Source organism: Phascolarctos cinereus, unplaced genomic scaffold, assembly GCF_003287225.1.
Source record: "Phascolarctos cinereus isolate Bilbo 61053 unplaced genomic scaffold, phaCin_HiC Scaffold_4;HRSCAF=312, whole genome shotgun sequence".
In the NCBI taxonomy this organism is placed as follows: domain Eukaryota; kingdom Metazoa; phylum Chordata; class Mammalia; order Diprotodontia; family Phascolarctidae; genus Phascolarctos; species Phascolarctos cinereus.
Window position 1 is genome coordinate 68,200,822 of NW_027555847.1, and position 21,326 is coordinate 68,222,147.

At 40.7% G+C, this 21,326-nt stretch overlaps 1 long non-coding RNA gene across 3 annotated transcripts in view; it reads right to left on the reverse strand.

Annotated features, from left to right (window-relative positions):
- The window catches only part of LOC110204993 (uncharacterized), a 133,932-nt gene that overhangs the window by 55,177 nt on the left and 57,429 nt on the right, over positions 1-21,326 (reverse strand). For all 3 annotated transcript variants that reach the window (XR_013485846.1, XR_002323486.2, XR_013485847.1), the window contains exon 2: positions 6,846-6,963. This is a non-coding gene — a long non-coding RNA (uncharacterized LOC110204993). The remainder of the gene's footprint in view (positions 1-6,845; positions 6,964-21,326) is intronic.

The window sequence follows — 21,326 nt, forward strand, 5'->3', positions numbered from 1 at the left end:
TGATCCAGGAGTGGGAAGCCTGCAGCCTCAAGACCACATGTGGCCTTCTAGGTCCTTGGGTATGGACTGAGTCCAAGTTTTACAGAATAAATCCTTTTATTAAGGGAATTTGCTCTGTGAATTTTGGATTCAGTCAAAGGGCTGCCCTTGAGGACCTAGAGTGGCCTTGAGGCCACAGGTTCCCCACCCCTGTTCTAGCTCAATACTTCTCTTAGAGATAGAGGAGTGAAGAAGTGATTGCCCAGACACTTCTGTCAGGGATCCTCCCTCTCAGGGCAACTGGCAGTTCAGCTAAGGCCCTTCTCCTCCTCTCCTTTAAAGGCGGAAATCTAAGTTTCCTTTTGGAGATTTGGAATGAGGTTTTCCAGAGCCCAGAGCAGATATTTATCCACTTGTACCATGCTAGGGTCAATCATTTCATGTTACTTTATATTACATGTAGGTTGGGAGAGTAAGTCCAGAGTTGGGCTCTTTCATCAAAATTATGAACCATAATATTTCAGAGTAATTAAGAAGTGATGTTGGAGATCATTTAGTCTAATGTCTTTAATTTATAGAAGAATAAGTTGAAGTCCAGGGAAGTTAAGTGTAATTTCTTAGATTTATTATCACTTTCATCTTCAAAAAAATCTCCAATGGTTCCTTATTTCCTATCCCATAGAGTCTAAACTGTACATAACTTTCAAGATCCTCCATAGTTAGTCTTTGTTTCCCACTATTACCAACCCAGATTCTCTGCTCTAGTCAGGCTGAACCCCTCACTGTACCTTGAAGGCAACATGCTCATGTTGGCCTCTGTGCTTTCACTCATGTTTGTCTTGGAACACTTTCATCTCTCACCTCCAGTCCCCAGTTACATCTTCCCAATCCTCTCATTTCTAGTTTGAGTCCTGCCACCTCTAAGAAGCCTTCCCTGACCACAGCTGCCCTCATTTCTCTCTTTCTCTGAAGTAATATAGCACTTCTAGTCTAGACAAGAAAATTCAGTGCTTTATTATCAATCAACAAATATTTATTAAATCCCTATTATGCACCAGGCACTGGGCTGGGCTAAACACTAGGGATGCAAAAAACAAAAAAATGGAAATAGTCCCTGCCCTCAATGAGTTTACAGTTTGATTGAGGAGGACAATATATACAGATGAAAGCATTTTCAAAATGAAAAGAAAAATAAAATAATTTGGGGGGAAAGAGCCCTAGCAGCTGGAGAGGTTAGAAAAGGCTTCATTTAGAAAGTGTACTTACTGTCGTTTATTATTTGACTCATTGTCTCATCTGTGTATACAAACCTTATCTTCCCAACTAGACTGTAAGCTGCCTGAGGGCAGGGATCCTAACTTATATTCACTGGTATCCCCTACAACTCACAGTAATGGGAACAGTAGTCATTACTTAGGATCCCAGACTCATAGCTTCAAAGCTGGAAGGTAAGCTAGAGGCAAGGTCCTTAGTCCAACCCTCTCAATTTACAGATGAGGAAACTGAGGGCCAAAATGACTTGCCTAAAGTCACTGAGGTAGTAAGTAGCAGAGTTAGGTTTTGAACTCAGGTTCTCTGTCTCTAAATCTTGTATAAATAACTGATGATTGACTGATTTTCAGAGGCACTGAAAGGGTCCCATGGTCCTTTGTTAAGAGTTGGAACATTCCCTCCTGAACTCTCAGAAGTTCCATGGTCTTTGGGGAACCACAGTATTTGCATTTTAGGCCACTCATTACCAATCAATTTACATAATTTCAGACATTTTCTCATATATATGCAGAGTAACACCTAGTCTACCCTGCACATTGCAAAAGATAGATATCAACATCTGTGAGTGAAGTCCTACAATTCCCTGGAGGAAGGCAGCTCCTGGAAGTAGCCTCCCTGGAATCTGTAAGCCAAAGATCCCCAGGCTTTCCCACATTCTTTCCACCCTTCACTCCCATTACCAAATAGTCCCTTCTCTCTCTTTTCCCTATCCTACTCTCAGATAAGCAGTGTCATTGTGCTGCCTCCCTGCCCCTGCCCAGTTTTCTAGGGCACTCCAGTTATTAAGAAAAAGGAAGATCCTATATTTATACTTAGAAGGAACTTTACTTATTTTTGGTTGGGCAATGGGGTTAAGTGACTTGCCCAGGGTCACACAGCTAGTATCAAGTGTCTGAGGCCAGATTTGAACTCAGGTCCTCCTGAGCCAGGGCCAGTACTCTACCCACTTTGCCACCTAGGAGTTTATCTCTTTAGAGATAAACTTGTTCAGCCCCTTAATTTAATAGGTGAGGAAACTGGGCCCCAGAAAGGTTAAATTATTAGCCCAAAGTCACAAGGGTAGTAAGTGGCAGAACTGATATTTGAACCCAGATCCTCCATCTCCCAATACAGAACTCTGTACCATGCTACCTGCCTCACCTTCCCCCAAATTCATATCACTACATAATATAGTGGGGAACATTCTCTTTGCATTTAGAGTCAGCACCCCCAGTCAGTCAAACTCTGGCCAGCTCTGATGACTCTAATTTGTACCAGTTTTGGCAGGTCCCTTCCCTTTTTTAAGGTCTTCATTGCTTTATTGCAAAGTGTTGATAATGAGGCCATTGCCTATAGTTTACTCCAAGAATCAAGTGAGGTAATTAATATGCAGAAAAGGGCCTACACAAACATGAGCTAATGCCATTGTATTCCATTATGCAGGCAGCTGGTAGTGCAATGGAGACAGCACTGGGCCTGGAATCAGGAGGACCTGAGTTCAAATCCAGCCTCAAACACTAGCTGGGTGACCCTGGGCAAATCACTTAACTATCATTTCTCTCAGCTTCCTCAAGTATAGTACGAGGGTAATCACGGCACTTTTTTCCCAGGATTGTCGCAAGGATCGAATGAAATAGCATTTATATAAGCACTTAGTACAGTACCCGGCACATTGTAGGTGCTGCATAATGCTTATTCCCTTTCTCCTCTCTTGTACAATGTAGGGGCAGGGAAGAGAAGGGAACTGGAGAGTTAGGAGAAAGATCAGGAGGAAGTTGGAGCCAGGGAAAGGGCAGAAGAACAAAGGTGCCTGTCATAGGATGCCTACGAGGAGTTCCAGGGGTGTTCTGTTCTCTCAGGCTCCCCTGTGGTGTGAAAGTAGTTGGATGACACACTCAGCAGATGACACCATCTGGTGTTTATCTGAGAAACTCCAGAGTAGATGGAGTGGAAAGAATTTTAGAGTAGGGGTCAGAAGGCTGGGAATCGTGTCTTAGACTCAGCAGCATTTAGTCTTAAGAAAACTGCGTTCATCTGGAGACTTCTAGCAAGATGGTAGGGGTAAAAAGGTCAGGATAAGCCTATCTCTTATCCCCTCTAGCTTCAAAACAGATAAGTGCACCTAATGGAGGTAAAGAGCAAAGAGAAAGAAGGGCGGGGGGGGGGGGGGGGGGGGGGGGGAGAGCTTTCTCTCTGAGACAGAGACAGAGAGAGATTTCAGAGAGGTAATCCTCACAGAAAGTTTTAACAAATAAAAATATAAACCACAAAATCTGTAATATCACCTCATTTCTGCACCCATCTTGCCCGCTACAATACCTTTAAGACACAGGAAGACTTGTATGAATTGATGCAGAGAGAAAAAAGGAAAACAATATATATAATGACTGGAATAATAAAAACAGTGCCAAGAAAGCTGAATTCAGAGATTCTCCAATGGCTGGAGGCTAGCGTCGTCCCTGGGGCGTGTCATCCATCCACTCTACTGGAATGGCTTTGTCATACTGAAGCTGTGGGATATCCTTTAATTCTGCAGCTGTGTATGGAATGACTCCTGAGGATGAGGGAGCCCTGCTGATGGAGAGTTGACCAAGGCTAAGATAAGTTTTCTTGTTTCTCTATAACCAATTCTAGGCTCTCAGGCACATCCGCACCACTGTAACTATTGTATGGCATTGAGACTCTCCTAAAAAATGGTCTGAAGAATGAATATTAGTAAAATACAATGATGCAAAGGAAGATTAGACTAATTTGTAATGTCTTATAAAAGGAGAAGCTGGTCCTTTCCCTGGCTTAATGGGTTCAGGGCTTAAAAAAAAACCCTTTAATATAATAACACACTTATTTTAATATCATCTGGCTTATGGTTTAATAGAAATCATGAGGGCAAGGTCTTGAATGCCTTGGTATCTAATTCAGGGTCAGACACAGCACACATTCAGAGAACAAGTGAATGAGAATCCTGCTGCTGACACAATCCACTTGTATGACTTTAGTCAAGTCATAACTTCCCTGGAACTCGTTTTCTTCATCTATAAAATGAGTTGGTTGGACAAGATGGTCTCTACAGTTCCTCTAACAAATTCTATGACACTGATCCCACAACATAACATCGATGCAGCTGCCAAAGTGATTTTCCTAAAGCACGTATCTGGCTATGTCACTAAACCCCAATGGCTTACTATTGCCTTTAGAATCAAATATGAACTTTTCTGGCATTTGAAGCCCTTTACAACCTGGCTACAGCTTAGCTTTGAAGACTTATCATGTATTACTCCACTGCTTGTATTCTATAGTCTGGCCAAACTGGTCTTATGTACCATGCCGTAACATGACATTCCATCTCTTTTCTCCATGACTTTGCCCCCAGCTGTGCCCCACGTTTGGAACGTGCTCCTTCCTCATCTCTGCTTCTTAGAATCCCTAATATCCTTCAAAGCTCAGCTCAACTACCACCTTCTACATGAGGATTTCCTTATGTGTCAGCTCCAAATTATATTGTGTTAATTTCAAGTTGTCACTTCAACAAGCATTTATTAAGTGCCCACTGTGTACCAGGCACCAAGCTGAATGCTGGGGATGTAAAGAAAGGCAAAAGACAGTCCCTACTCTCAAGAAGCTCATAGTCTAATGAGGGAGACAACATGCAAACAACAGTGTAGAAAAAGAGCTACATACAGACTAAATAGGATTAGAATTAAGGGGGGGTTGGGAAAGGCTTCTTGAAGATGAGATTTCAGCTGAGACTCAAAGAAAGTCAGGAAAGTCAGAAGTGAAAGATGAGGGGGCAGGGAATGCCAGGTATGCAGGACAGCTAGGGAAGACACACAGAGTCAGGAGATGGAGTGTCCTCTGGGAAGAACAACAAGGAAGCCAATGGCACTGGATAGAAAAGTACAGTGCCTGGCAGGGGGTAATGCAGGAGAGTGAAAAGGCAGGAAGGGCTTGAAAAACGAAAGAGAGGGTTTTCTATTTCATTCTGGAGGTCGTAGGGAGCCACTGAGATTTATTCAATAGGGGTGTGACAGAATCAATTTTATAGCTAAGTGGAGGATGAACTGGAAGGGGGAAAGATTTGAGGCAGGAAGACCAGCCAGAAGCCTATTGCAACAGTTCAGGTATGAGGTGACGGAGTAGCAGGGTCAGAAGAGAGAAGGGGGCATCCAGGGAAGCTATTGCAAAAGGACAATTAACAGGACTTTGCAGCTGATTAGATACGGGGTAAGAGGGGATGAAGAATCAAAGAGGAATTCAGTGGTGAGTCTGGGTAGCTGAGAGGATGGTGGTGGCCTCAACAGTAACAGGGTAGTTTAGAAGAGGGGTGGGTTTGGGGGGAAGTTGATGAGTTCAGCTGTAGATGTGTTGAGTTAAAAGATTTATGAGACATCCAGTTCCAGATGTCTAACAGGCAGTTGGAGATGTGACACATGAAGTCAATACATATTCTACACCCACTTTTATTTATGTATCCTCAGCACTTAGCACAGTTCCTTGCACATAGTAGGTACTTAATAAATATTTGTTGGTTCATTTTTTGTTTGACTTGATTGGTTGAAATATAAGAAATAGAGGGTAGTTCACATAGCTAGAAGCAAATCAATAGCATTCTTTTGGCTCTTGGAAAGATATTCCATTTGGACTGAATGAAAAAAAAAAAGCTTGGTGTATGGACTGCTTTCCTTCCTCAGGTGTTTCAAATTTACATTTTGCCATTCTCTTGGGTTTGTATTTTCTAGAGGGTTCTACTTTCTTATGTTTTTAGATTAGGTTAAATGAGATTGTGCTGACACATCTCGATGTAGTTGGAGGAACAAATGTAGCATTTCTTTGGTATTTCTGAAAGGCGATTGACAGTAAGGATTGTGGGGAAATGAGCAATGGGTGAAGAGGACTCAGGTTGGCTGCAAATCCCCATTTTTTCCAGAATTTTTTCTTTCTCTACGTGATGCTCTTTATTGTGGGAAGTCAGAACAACGGGTTAAACTCTTACCTCCTCAACAACTATATTTTGCATCCATTCACCTTTTTCCACGCCTTGCTTTAGTTGTCTTTGTTGGTCAGTTGGGTTCAACTGTATGTGACTCCATGGACTTTTGCCCATGGGCTTTTCTTGGCAAAGATCCTGGAGTGGTTTGCCATTTCCTTCTCCAGTGTGTTTCCATGTTGTAGGACCTGAGGCAATTAGGGGTTCAGTGCCCAGGATCACACAGTTAGTAAGTGCCTGAGGCCAGATTTGAACTTGGATATTCTTAGCTCCAAGCCCAGTGCTCTATGCACTGCACCACTTACCTGCCCACGTTGTTTCAGAGACCTTGTTAAATGAAACAGCTTGTTTGGATATTGGCCTTTTCCTGAAACCCTTTTCTCTTAACATCGGGTGCTCCGTTCCCACCTGAGAACTTATGCCTGTGGGCAGTGCCCCTTTCTCAGTCTTTCTCGCCATCTTCCACCATGCTGTTCGGAGAAGTAGGGATGTGACTGAGAGTGGTGCCAGAAGTGAGGGGAAATATACTCTGTTAAATAGATGCTTTGCTCAAAGTCATGGTCAGAAAAGGATAATGGTCCCCATAACAGTTAACTTCTCCTTGCTAGGGTGGGCTGCTAAGTTCACTCACCTTCCTCCATGGTGACGAGGTCAGAGGTCCTTTCAAGTGACAAGATATCTGGGAGACAGAATAAGGCCATCCGAGAAGTGATTCCGTCTTATAATTTTATCTGGATCCTGAGTCCATCCTGTTGATTACAAATCAATATAATAATTATATATTAATAAGTGCATATTGATTCATTGATTCATATACATACTGGTCCTCCTTAAAATGTGAGCTGAGATCAAGGTACCTGCTCCAAGGAGATGAAGCTGGAGAAATTAACCAACTCAAACTATACATTTCTTAGAATTTCTGGGTTACAAGCAGCTTCTGAACCATCTGGGAAATTCCAGGGGCTAGCAGAGCAAGAGACATGCAGTCTCTTGGGAGCTGTTTGTCATGCATTTTTATCTTGTTATTATGTACTGTTTATCCACTTATCAATTCTCTGCCAAGAGTAGCTATATGCAATATTCAAGCAGGGTTGTCATGATTCCTCTCCAGACTCCACTGCTGACTCATCTCCAAAGGACTTTCTCCACCATGCTATAGAAATATCTTCCCCAAGGAAGCCCACCCCATCTCTGGCCTACTTCTTACATTGGAAGTGTCCTCTACACCTGAAACCTCTCCTTCTGATAGGCTGGTTCCTCCCAAACCTCTAATTTAAAGAGGAGGCCCAGGCCAAAGACATTTTCATTCCTCTCCAGATTTCACTCCTGACTCATCTTCAGAAAACTTTCTCTACCATACACCTTTCTCTCCCATACCTTCTGAAGTTCTACCTTCCCCTCACTCCTCCATCCCTGCTTTTATGTTTTGTCTTCCTTCATTAGAATGTAAGCTTCTTGAGGACAGATATTGTCCTTCTTTCTGCTTTTTTTTTTTTGTATTACCAAAGCTTAGCATAGTGCCTGGCTGCTTAATAAATGATTAATGACTGACTGATCAACTGACTTTCAGGTGGAGAGCCAACTACATATGCTGAGATCTTATAACTAGTGGTTATTGAAACAGTACAAGTTAAAGGGTGTAGAGTTTGGTGGGGACTCAGAGTTCAGTTCTAATTGGAGAAATCCATTCAACAACTATTAAAGAATTTGCGCAGCCCTAGATAGAAGTACAGACCTGAAGGATAGAAAGTCATTGACCCTGTGAGAACCATAGTGAACAAGGCAGTTAATTATTCAGACTTCTGCTCAATTTGTATGGGCACAAACTGCTATAGTGAGCATTGGACCTGCCACGTTCCTGGATCCTTTTTGGCTGTCAATGCCACCTACTGGCTAAACAGTCCACAGAGCTTTGGGGAGACAGTTTAGGGCAATGGAAAAAGCTTCAGGCTCAGGTTGGTAATGTCTGGGTTTGATTCTGGCTTGAATCAGTTTAGTAAATGTTTATTAAATACCAGCTATATGGTTTTGTTGTAAGTAAACACAACTCTTCTGTACCTTAGTTTCTTCATCTGTAAAATGAAGTTATTAATATTTGTACTAGACAGCATATAGGAACAAATCTGTCACATAACATAGTATATGCCCATGTACACACATATATGTATATGCCACAATACATCTATATATACATACATAATATGTACAAACCCACACACCCAGATGTGTGTGGAAATAGGAATGCATAGGACTGGACACCTGATTTCATTAGTTTGGGGATCTCTGGTGAGAAAACTGTCCTTAACCATGCAAGATGGCAACTTTACAGCAATTTAAGGCCTTAGAGAGCTGCTTGAGGCACTGAGAGGTTAAGTGACAGATCGGGTCACACAGCTTGTTGTACCAGTAGTAGTATTAGAACACAAGTCATCCTGACCCTGAGGCCAGCTCACTTGGCACTAGGTCAATGCTGATCATAGGCATGCACAGAACATGTGGTAGCATACCCTGAGGGTACATGCCCATGGCTCAAGGTATGCATAGGAATAGGTATGATTTGAGATCCATGACATGACACAACATGACATAACACGATATGATACATGGATGTCAATTGTTAGGATTGTACCTCCAACTTCATAGGATTGATGAAACATCAAATCCTCTTTTTGGGAGTTCAAAGTCCTTTATGGACCCCACCTAACATTCTAGTCTAGTATCTATCACATGTTACAGAAACACTGGTTCCCTTCCTGTTCCTAAAACAAGGCATTCTGCCTCCTGACTTCGAGTCATTTTCACCAGCTGTCCACATGCCTGGAATGCTTTTCCTCCTCATCCCTGGCTCCTGCTTCCTTCAAGTCCCAGGTAGAATCATACCTTCTATGTCTATGAGAAGCCTTTCCAGATCACTCTTTTAATGCTAATCCCTTCCCTTGGAAGATTAACTCCAATTTATCCTGTCTCTATCTTTTTTGTACACAGTTTTTTGCATGTTGTCTCTCCCATTAGACTATGAACTCCTTAAGAGGAGGGACTGTCTTTTGCCTTTTTTTGTATCCTTCGAGCTTAGCACAGCATTCTGGCATATAATAGGTGATTAATAAATGGATGAAATAAATAGGATCAAATGATCATATGATCATAAATTTAGAGCTGAAAGGGACCTTAGAGGTCATCTACTCCAACCCCTTCATTTTAACTTTTCTGTAACTAACTTTATCTGACTCCAAATCCAGCATTCTTTCCAGTGGATGAGATTATACACACACACACACACACACACACACACACACACACACACATTCATATACATATACATACATATATATGTATATATTTATATTCATATGTAGCTCTCATTTTGTAAACAATAAGGTACTATAGAAATACTAGCTTTTGTTTTTATGAAAAACAACAGCAATCCAAAAACATGCTTCAGCTCTCACGGTCATTTCTAACCCATGGTCCTAAGGTCAGCAGGAAAGGAGCAAAGTAGAGATAGTTCATTCATTTCCTTATTCAATCTCTTCACAGTTTTACATATTTTATATATATATATATATATATATATATATATATATATATATATATATATATACACACACACACACACACAACACATACATACACATATACAGAGAGAGAGAGAGAGAGAGAGAGAGAGAGAGTGCTTAGTTTCTATTTGTGTTGTGTGTGCATGTATATAACCTCATCCATTGGAAAAAATGCTAGATTTGGAGTCAGATAAGTTAGCTACAGAAAAGTTAAAATGTTTATGTATGTATACACACACACACACACACATACATACACACACACACACACACACACATATATATATATATACACATATACATATATATGCATACACACACACACACACCAGAAATAGAAACTAAACTCAAACAAATAGAAACTCAAACAAATGCTGGGCTTTAGGAGTGTCTGTCTCTCTATTTGAATTGGCCTGGCCTGGCCTCTAGCCAAGGAAATCTCATTCTTTCAGTAGGTTGGTATAAAGTAGAAAAGATTATTTTCTATTCTATTTTTAGTGTTCCTGGATCCCTGCAGTCAAGCTGTAAAAACACCAGTGCAGAGCCAGGAACGCTTAGAAATATATTCCCAAGACTGCTTGTGAGGGGCAGGAAAGAACAAGTTGACTTGGGAAGGAGAAACCAGAGCCAGCACAGGGTGGAGAAATGAAATCTTTCTTTAAAGCAGCCGCGACTTCGGGCAAGGGTTACCTGCTTCCCCCTTGGTATTTGGGCAGTAAAAGCCCTAGTTTGCAGTTCTAAGTGCCAGAACTGGTCCAGTGGGCTGGCAGAATTGAAGCGTCCCTGGAAGGGCCCCTTGAATGCTGCTCCAACATATATTCCCATCAGTCTGCTACGGTGCCTGAAATTTTCAAATACTAATAATCCCCTTTCGATTAAGACATAGAAACTCAAGATCAGGGTGCAAGGGAGGGCAAGCATTACCTGGAGCTAAGCCATTATCAGCCTAATTTGCTCTTCAGCTCAAACTTGAGTCACTTTAGTCACCTGACAGAGCCTTGGGGAAATGGGTCACAGGACATCAGAAGACATCAGAAGAAGGAATCAGAAGGCGTTAATGCATACGGCAGCTCTATTGGGGTGCAGGCCTGGTTGTGATCCTATAGCAGGGGTCTAAGCCAGAAAGCAGCAAGGCACTGGTCTGTCTAGGGATATGGGAGAGGATGGGGGAAAGGCTCCAAAAGTGAGGAGAAAGGACACAAAAGGAAGGGGAGGAGCACTGGGGAAACTAAGCCCACTTTGCTATTTTGCCTATAGAGGGCGCTCCTCAGCTCTTTCCCAAGAAGTGAAGCTACACCCATCCAAATCCCATTTCCTAGTCTACCTCCATGCACCACACAGGTTCGGTATTAAGTAGATATGGCAACCTCAGCATCAAACACTGCAGTTGCACCAGACATAGACCTACCGGCCACTCTCTCGGCTGCCAACTCCCTTTGCTCCTATTGCTAAGAGATATCTAAAAAGCCTTGGCTTGGCAGGGAATGAGGTCGTTTTGGAGCAAGCTTTGGCTTTGGAGTCTGAGCTTTGTTAGAACCTGGGCTCTGTTGTTTATTACCTGTGGGATCTTTAGCATGTCATTTCACTTCTTATGCCCCCAGTTTCTTCATCTGTGAAATGGGGAGGTTAGACTAGATGATCTCTGAGGTCTTTTCTGGCTTGAAAGTCCATGCTCCTGAAATACTAGCCTTCTTCCCTGCTGGCCCAGAGCCATATTATGGGGTATATTTATCTGACACACATTAATTAGGTGCCTAGTGTGTGCAAAAGGCCCTTAGACACTGGGAAGGGTTAAAAAAATAGATTAAGGATTATCCATGTTTTCAGGGAGCTTATAAATTTAAGGGGAAGGAGGCTGAATTCTGTCTTCAGAGTGTCCCTTCCATTATCCTATCCAAATGTTTCCTTCTCATCTCATCTCATATCTCCCTCTCCTAAAAGGTCAGTAACGAGTGAATCAAGCTAGCTGACTGCTTCTAATATTACATGCATCTTTAGAAGTAACTATGTGGCACAAGTCGATAAATCCCTAGACCTCGAATCAGGAAGAACTTAGTTCAATTTCTGCCTCAAATACTTACTAACTGTGTGATCTCTAGGAAGTCAATCAGTCACTTAAACTCAGTTTCTTCATCTGCAAAATGGGGATAATAACAGTAACTACCTTCATGATTACTGTGAGGATAAAAACTAGATGATATTTGTAAAGTTCTTTGAAAACCTTTAAGTGCTATATAAATGAAAGTTATTATTACCTTTACAATGCTCATTTGTTTCTAATATGTGGTATCTCAGGAAAGTTAGAAGGACAGGTATTTTTAATCAAAGAGGACTCTTGGTGCTGTTTAAAATGCATCACCAAGTCAGCCAGCTCTTTCTTTTGCTTATGTGATTTTGGACACAGCCAGCAAAATTCTAGGCTCGTTGCTTTATTACATGATATTTTGGTTTAATTGTTCCTGGATTCTTCACAATAGGGAGTTCAGTTAATAATGCCATCTCCACTGTATATGATACACGAACATGGTGTATTGGGGCGTGTAGGAGGATGGGGGATATGAAGGGGAGAGGACTGGGAACTGGGGAGGGCAATTAGAATGCAGTCAAGAAGACATCCAGATAAGAGCACAGAAATTGTAGCAGAAAGAGATTCAGACTAACTAGCAAGAATTCAGTCCTTCCCTCTTTTCCTTTTTCTTTCCCTCTTTCACTCCCTTCCTTCCTTCCTTCCTCCCTCCCTCTTTTCCTTCCTTCCTTCCTCCCTCCCTCTTTTCCTTCCTTCCTTCCTCCCTCCCTCTTTTCCTTCCTTCCTCTCTTCCTTCCTTCCTTCCTTCCTTCCTTCCTTTCCTCTCCTCCCTCCTCCCTCCCTCCTCTCCCTCCCTCCTCCCTCCCTTCCTTCCTTCCTTCCTTCCTTCCTCCCTTCCTTCCTTCTTTCCTTCCTTCCTTCCTTCTTTCCTTCCTTCCTTCCTTCTTCCCAGCCCCACATTCTTGAAAATCTTCAAACAGAAGCTACACAGCCCCCCTTTGGGGTTATGTTGTGGTGGGAATTTTTTCAGACAAGGATTGGATCAGATGATCACTGAGGTCCTGTCCAAACCTGAAATTCTCTGTTTCTTTGAATCAAGTTCTCCTTAGTGTTGCTCTCTTTATTTGGCTTTAGTGTCCTTCTCCTCCTCCTATCTTCCTTGCTGAATGCTCTCTATATCCTTTCCTAATTTGATTTCATATTTCCCTTCTCTTACTAAACCAATAAAAACTGCTTAGACAGTCCCAGCAAATCCTCCATCTGCCTCTCTTCATGTCACATCCAGTCAGTCATTTTTCAGTTATGTCCAATTCTTTGTGACCCTATGTAGAGTTTTCTTGGCAAAGATACTGGAGTGGTTTGCCATTTCCTCCTCCAAATCATTTTACAGATGAGGAAACTAAGGCAAATAGGGTTAAGGGCCTTACCCAGGGTCAGTAGTAAGTGTCTGAGGCCCTATTTGAACTCAGGAAGATGAGTCTTCCTGACTCTAGGTCATCTATCCACTCATTAGATTTAAATTCCTGTGGTCCCTACCACTCATTCCTCCCTACTTACTGGGCAATTTAGAAAATACCCTCATCTCTCTGGTCCTATATATAAAATGGGCAATATCCTATTGATATCATGCAGGCTCTTTCTTCAAAACTGTATATGTTAAAGACCTGAGATGTTTCAGGGCCTCTGACCTGAGGATGCCACCCACTCTTCACTGTGTGTTACCCATTGTGGACATGGAGGACCCACACTGAGACTGTCCCCACTGACATCGGTCTACCTCCCTTTCTTTTGTGTAGTAATAAAGTTTTGTTAAAAGATATCTGTAAGTGATGTTCTCCCCAGCACTCCGCTTCAGAGAGCATCACCTAGTGTTCAGTTCTTGGCCCTCTGACCTTTCCTGTGTCTTTAGAAACCTCGCCTACTCTAATGCTTGCAGTAATAACTTTTATAATAATCATGCAAAAATCTACATAGACTCAGGGAGGGCCCTAAGAGATCATCTAGTACAACCCCTACTTAGATATATTTCATTTTTTGAACAGCCTAAATGTTAGTTATCATTTGAATTATTTTGAGATGAAATCTGCCTTCCTTTAGTTCTCCCCAAAAAGTCCAGATTCTGTTTTCTGTGGTCAAGCAGAAGTCTAATCTGAAGTCCACATCAGCATTTAAATAGTTGGGGCAGCTAGGTGGTACAGCAGATAGAGTGCTGGGCCTGGAGTCAGAAAGACTCATCTTCTTGAGTTCAAATCTGGCCTCAGATACTTACTAGCTGTGTGACCCTGAGCAAGTCATTTAACCCTGTTTGCCTCAGTTTCCTTATCCGTCAAATGAGCTGGAGAAGGAAATGGCAAACCATCCCAATATCTCTGCCAAGAAAACCCCCAATGGGGTCACGAAGAGTTGGGCATGACTGAAAAACAACTTAACATTCAAATAGTTGAGATTTGTCTTATTCCCTATCTTCTCTTCTCTGGGATAAGCATCCCAAGGTCCTTCAACTGACACTCATCTGGCATGGTTCAAGTCTCTTCATCATCCTGGTTGCCCTTATTGTATTCAGTCAGTCAATAAACATTTGTTTGGCACCTACTGTATGCCAGACACTGTGCTAAGCACTGGGGATGCAAATGCAGAAAAGAGAGTCCCTGCTCTCAAGGAGCTTACAGTCTAATGGGAGAAGACAGCCCACAAAAAAAGCTGAAAATGGTGGGGTGAGGGGAAAGGTACTGGAGAGTATGGTGGAAAAATCAGAGAAGTCTCAAAATTGTACAGCCAGTTGAAGAGATGAGAAGATGTTGCGAGCTGAGCTTCCTCCTCAAGTGGAGGTTTTGGAGTACATGGCTCCAACTCTCCAGTCTTAAGGACAGAGGGTGACAATGAGGTAGAATACCAAGAATGATAGGATCTTGTAGGATAATGAGGTTTTCCCAATAATGAGCTTCCTGGGGCATGATGGAAAAAGCAAAGAAGTCCCAAAGTCATGTACCTGAGTGAAAAATGAGGAATTAATTTCTATTTGCCATAATTCTTTTTTTTTAAATGCGGTTCCTAGAACTGAATACAATATTCTAAACGTAATAGCAACAGGGTAGATTATGATAAGACTAATACCTCTCTTGATGTGAACACTGTATTATACTGTATTATTAATCCACCAAGATCATTTTAGCTCACCTTCCCTGTAGAATTTTGAACCACGGAGCCTTCTTATTCTTTCTATTTACTCTTCGAAATCCAAACAAGTGGTGGCATATGATTGTGCTGGAATGCTATTGTGCTATGAGAAATGGTGAACTCAGTGATCTTAGAAAAAACATGGAAAGACTTGCGGAAAACAATGAAGAGCAAAATGAGAACAACCAAGAGAACACTGATATAGTAACAGCAATATTGTTTTAAGAATGACTTTGAACAGATAAGTCATTTTGACTATTATAAATACTGAAATTAACTACATGGAAGGAAGACACTATCTGCACACAGAGAAAGAACTGATAAATAGAAGTATATAGAATGATACCTATTTGTGTTTAATGGCAGCCACCTCTAGGGTGGAGGAAGAAGGAAAGAAAATAAAGGGGAAAAAAAGAAAAAATAAATTTACATGATAACTTTATTACATATTTAAAAGGAAGAGCAAGTTGTGCATAATAGATTTATAGTTTCATGCACAATCATCTTTTGTTTATTAAATTATGTTATAGAAATGCATGTTTTATTCCATAAATTAAAAGTAAATAAATAAATTATTAAAAATGAAATCCAAAGTCCACAGCATATGTCAAGCTCTGTCTGCTATCCTCCAACTTACTTATTGTGAACCACTAAGAAGGCATAGCCTCTTTCTCTCAAAGTTACCCATCTACTTCAGAAAACTATTTTCACTTTTTATTAGAATATGATCCAAAACACTAGTTCAGTAAATATATTTCTACAGTAATATGGCTTCTGTTTCTCCCTCCATTGATCCTCATCCAAATTCTTTCCATGATTCTGTTTCTGCATTTCCGCGTAGGAGCAATTTTTGTTATATAAAATGCTTCTCCACTGTTCTTTTAATCTTTGCCTTCATATTGAATTAGTTATACCATATTTCAGTCCCGGATCTTATCCCAACAATTCTCAATGATACATAGCTATAAATTTCTATTTCCCCTTTCCCATTAAGATCTCTAGTTCATTTTATTACCTATACCCTATTCATTTGTATATAGATATCTGGACCAATGAGTATTATTCTTGTCCATATTCCTGAATATTGTGATCTGTGAATAATAGGGCCACTTCACTGATTTTTTCCCCCCATGAGATAGCTGCTACCTTTTATCATCTCTGGCTCACTGAATATGTGTGAAGAATTTTGATTTTCTCCCACCATTTTCAATTGAAAGCTCTCTTGATCAAATCTCCAAGCAAATTTATATGTTAGCTCTTGTTAGGATACATAAATCCCTGCTTAAGAACCTGTCCTTACATTTTAAATCCATAAATGTAAATCCTATTCTCTGACTCTTCTTTTCTTGACAAATTGTTCATTTGTTACATTCTTTCCTTTCTAAAGGAATGAAAACCCCACCTATTTCCCTATAATCTTCAGCCTTCTGTTTAGTGCTTCATAATCCTTAATGGTGTTTCCTTGATTTCTACTGGTGGTGCCATTTGTCCCAGCATGAATGATCAGAAATCAGCAGTAGTCATAAGATTTACATAAGGTTACATAACATGTGGCATCTCAGTTACATGTTCTAGAGGATGATATGCTTCCCAACTATTCATGTCAAAGCTACACATAACCACTAATAAATCTAATCTTTTGTCTAGCAGGGTTTTTGGATTTTTTTGGATTTTTTGGATTTTTTTGGTTTTTTGTTTGTTTTTGTGGGGGTTTTTTTTGGGTGTGTATGTGAAACTTAGAATCATTTCCTCAGAAAATTGAAATATCCTTTCACGGGATAATATCAAATTATGAATTTTTGTGGCTGGAGGGATTCTTAAAACCATCTAGTAAAGATTTAAAAAAATTTAAATTTGAAAATTGAGAAATGAAGAATTTAAAAATGAAGAAAGTGAGGAACAGAGAGGTTACATGGATATTTAGCAGGAAAGGCAGGCTTGAAATTGAATGGTGACCATGGTGTTGCACTGGGAAAATTCATTTCTCAGATACAGAATTATATTGTTCACATCTCAGTGTGAACCAGCACAGCTACAATCTAGCCAAAAATTGTATCAACACCACAGGGTTCCACGGAACCCTCCCAACATTGGATCTGTAAGAGAGACTGGTTACAGGCTGGTATAATTTGCATTGTTACTTTTTTTGCTTCCTAAAGCTATAAATCTGTATACACACACACACACACACACACACACACACACACACACACACACACATGCACGCGCATGCACACACACACACACACACACACACATAATATAAACTTTTTAAAGATTCTTTCAATATGGAAGGAACTTTAAGGGTCACCTAGTCCAATTTTTCATTTCCAAGTAAGGAAAACAAGGACCTGAAAGCTAAATTGACTTGCAAATATTTCTAGTGCTATGAGCACTGACCTCACTGATGGCAGATCACAAACCCTCTGTGCCTCAGTACATAGAAGGTCTTAATGGAATGCTATCTCCAAAAAAAAAAAAACAAACCAAAATCCAGTCATCATCTGGTCACCAAACTTTTAGTGATATTTTCCGAACTTAGCTATACTGGTCTTCAGATGTGAAACATAGTCCCTCAGCCCAAATGTCTTTCCAGTTTAGTAGACCCTGCCAGCAAGACCGCTAGCTCTGGAGTCAGAGAAAGTGGGTTCAATTCTGCTTCTGACACTTACTACCCATGTGACCACAGGCAAGTCATAAGCTCTTTGCACCTCAATTTCCTCATCAGTAAAATAGGTCTAGACAGCCTATCCAGTCTAGGGAAGGGGAAAAAGAGAAAGCATTTACTACACAGCTATTATATGCCAGTCACTGTGTTAAGCACTTTGTAAATATCATCTTATTTGATCTTCACAACAACTTGTGAGGAGGTGGTATAATCCCTATATTATAGTTGAGGAAACTGAGGTTAAATGACTTGTCCAGATTCACATAGCTAGTAAGTATCTGAGGAGAGATTCCGGTACTCTATCCACTGAGCCTCCTAGCTGCCTCTAGGTGGGATATGAGATAGAGAACAGGATAAAGAGTCAATTAGGAAGAAGAAAAAGGACTGCCTTGCTGCAATGAAGACCCAATGGAAATACAACAGTATAAATGTGAATTGTTCCATTATTTTAAAGTAGTAGGTTGTATGGGAAAAGGCTTGGGGTTAGGGAGAGAGAGGGATCTAATGGCTGTGATGCAGTTTCTACTCTCCACTAAAGTATCACTCCAATATCTTATCATAGTGTAGAGGTGACCCCTGGCTTCGCCAATGTTGGTAGGATCTACCAATCTGAAGACACTTCAAAGTATGGGCTCAGCAATGGATAGCATATCTAAGGATCAACACAGAAGTTCATTACCAGGCTAGTTGCAAGGTGATGAATTCTCTAGCCACAACATCTCCCAAAGACTTAGTCATTTGGGGGTCCTAATATGCACTGACAAGTAGAGAAATGACTCTGACATCATGGGATCTTTGAAATAGTGAAGCATAACAAGTTGTATGACTTCAAAAATCTCAAAAAACTCCTGCTGTGATCCACAGAGGGAAGCAGTCACATGGTAAATGCCGTGTCTTGGTTTTCATTAGAAATTCCAAAAGACAGGGAAAAAAAATAATCATACTCTCTTACATCTATGTAAAGTGAGAGTCAACATTCCTCAAGGCAATAATTGATACAATGGATCTAAAAAGATTTTCTTCCTGTTGTTCAAGCACTTGGAGGGTGCATTTACAATTCAAGAACTATTTGAGGGTGTGGACTTCATCATATGCTGATGCTGGTATGGAACACTTAATATGAAACTGATGTGTAGAAAAGAAAATTTGAATTAGGCTTGAGTTGAAAAAATAACACATTTTCATCAAGGCAGATGATATTTCAGAAAATGGTGAACGAATGTGGCCAACTCTTGAATTTGGATCAGAGGTTCACCATGTGGGTGTATATGGGGTGGAGAGTGCCTTGGCAGTTGTCTGGATTAGAGACAACCTCCTTTTCATTCCAGCTTTCTTGGAATCCTTTAATGAATCACATGCAACTGAGATTTTGTTAGCCACCAAAATGTCCTTATAAGCCATCCATCCATCACATTGCTTGTGCTATGCTGTCATACTGCCTATACTACGCTACCTCATGAAGCAATCTAGAGCTTCAGAACCATTAGAGAACCTACTTGGCAGACTGATGGGCCAGCTGTGGGGGAGTAGGTTTCACTTCTGAGGTAGGACTTGGGTAGTGAACTAAGCCTTGGGCTATGGCTTTAGAGATCTGCTTCTAGTCAGGTCAGCTATTAACTAACGGGGTGACCTTAGGTGAATATTACCATCTAGTCCAAGCAAACTATTTTTCAGATGAAGAACCTCAGGCACACAAAGACATGTCCATTCCTGCTCTAAAAATCCTATGATTCCTATGAAATATGCCATAGTCTGAGAGTGAGGTAATTGGAAGAGGAATAAAAGAAGCTGGGACAAAAAGTGGGAGGAAAGAATAAAGGTAATTTTCGAAGATCTCAGTAAAAAATAAGTCTCCACTAAATTTCTTAGGTTCCCTTTATCAAGGTAATCCAGCCCAGTTCCCAGGAATAGGAAAAGTCACCTGGACTATTTCAATAGCCTTCTAATCTGATTGGTCTTCCTGACTCAAGTCTCTGTCTACTCCACTCCATCCTTCACTCAAATGTCAAGGGATTTGCCTAAAATGTAGTCCTAACCATGTCACATACTTGCTCATTGAACTCTAATGTTAATTCCAGGGTCAAATATAAAGCCCTCTTTTTGACATTTAAGGTTGGCCTATTTCTACCTTTATAGCATTCTCACAATTTACTTCCCTCAAACAATGCTGGCTTTTCTTGAACATGATGATGGATTTCCTATCTCTGTACCTTTATACTACTTCTCCCATCATGCCTAGAATGTTCTCTCTCCTCACCTCTGTCTCTTAAAATTCCTATCTTCCTTGAAGACTCAGATCAAAGTCCACCTGCTGCAGGAGACCTTTCCTAGTCACTCAAATTGCTAGTGGCTTCCCTTTTGAGATGACTTTCTCCCTACACTATACACATCTTATAGGAACCTATTTATTTACATGTTGAATGCAATGTCTTTAAAGGTATGGAATGTTTTTCACCTTTCTTTATATCCTCAGTACTTAGCACAGTGCTTGGCACATTGTTCTCGTTCAGTGGTGTCTGACTCTTCATGACCTCATTTGGGGTTTTCTTGGGAAAGATGCTGGAGTGGTTTGCCATTTCCCTCTCCAGTCCATTTGACAGGTGAAAAAACTGAGGCAAAGTTAGGTGACTTGCCCAGGGTCACACAGCTAGTAAGTGTCTGAGACCAGATTTGAACTCAGGTCCTTCTGACTCTAGACTTGGCACTCTCCCCCTTGTACCACCTAGTTGCCACGGTAGGCACTTAATAAATGCTTATTGACTGATTGAATTCCACTTTCACTCATCCCTTAAATGTCTTTATTAGCAAAAATTCATCTAATTTTGTTTTATTAATGATCAATGAGTAGTGGCAAATAAGTGGTAAACTAAAGGTATGCTTATCAATTAACGAATAGCAGACCAAATTGTGGTAAATGACTGTAATATGATACTAGTGTGCCACAAGAAATGACAAAAGTAATGGTTTTAGAGAAATCTGGGAAGATTTACATGAACTGATGCAGAGTAAAGTGAGCATAACCAGGAAAACACTTTAAATGACTGCAAAACAGCAACAAAAGTATAAATAAAGACAAACAGCTTTTAAAGACTTAAGAACTTTGATCAATGCAATGACCAACTATGATTCCAGAGGATTGTTGTGGCAGAGAGGTGACAGACTCAAGATACTGAATAAGCTATGCATTTTTGGCCATAGCTAATGTGAGAACTTGATTTGCTTGACTACAAATATTTGTTACAACAGTTTAGTTGTTCTTTTCAAAGTGGGTCATGGGAGGAGGAGGAAATAACCTTTTTTTAAAAATTAAAAAATACTTTTAATAGGGATAGACTATTGAATGGGTGGACAAAATGACCCTGTGCATGTTTCAGGATGTTCAAATTTCAAGCTTCATTAGTTTTATATGTATGTTTAAGAAAAAAAAAACTTGGTAAAGATCCACAAAGGATCATGATATAGTTACTCAGAACACCTATTAGGCATACCTTGGGTTACAAGGAAGAGTGTATTAAGAATTCCAGGAGTTCAATAAACCTTCCCAGCAAAGCCAAAACTAGGGTGGGGCAATAGAGCTTTGCCTCAGGGTGGGTAATTTAGAGAACTCCAAGTGCACCATCCCCTGGTTTGCTTCCCTCCCATCTATCCTTTCCCTCAAGGGCTAGGGTTGGGCAGGTCCTAGGG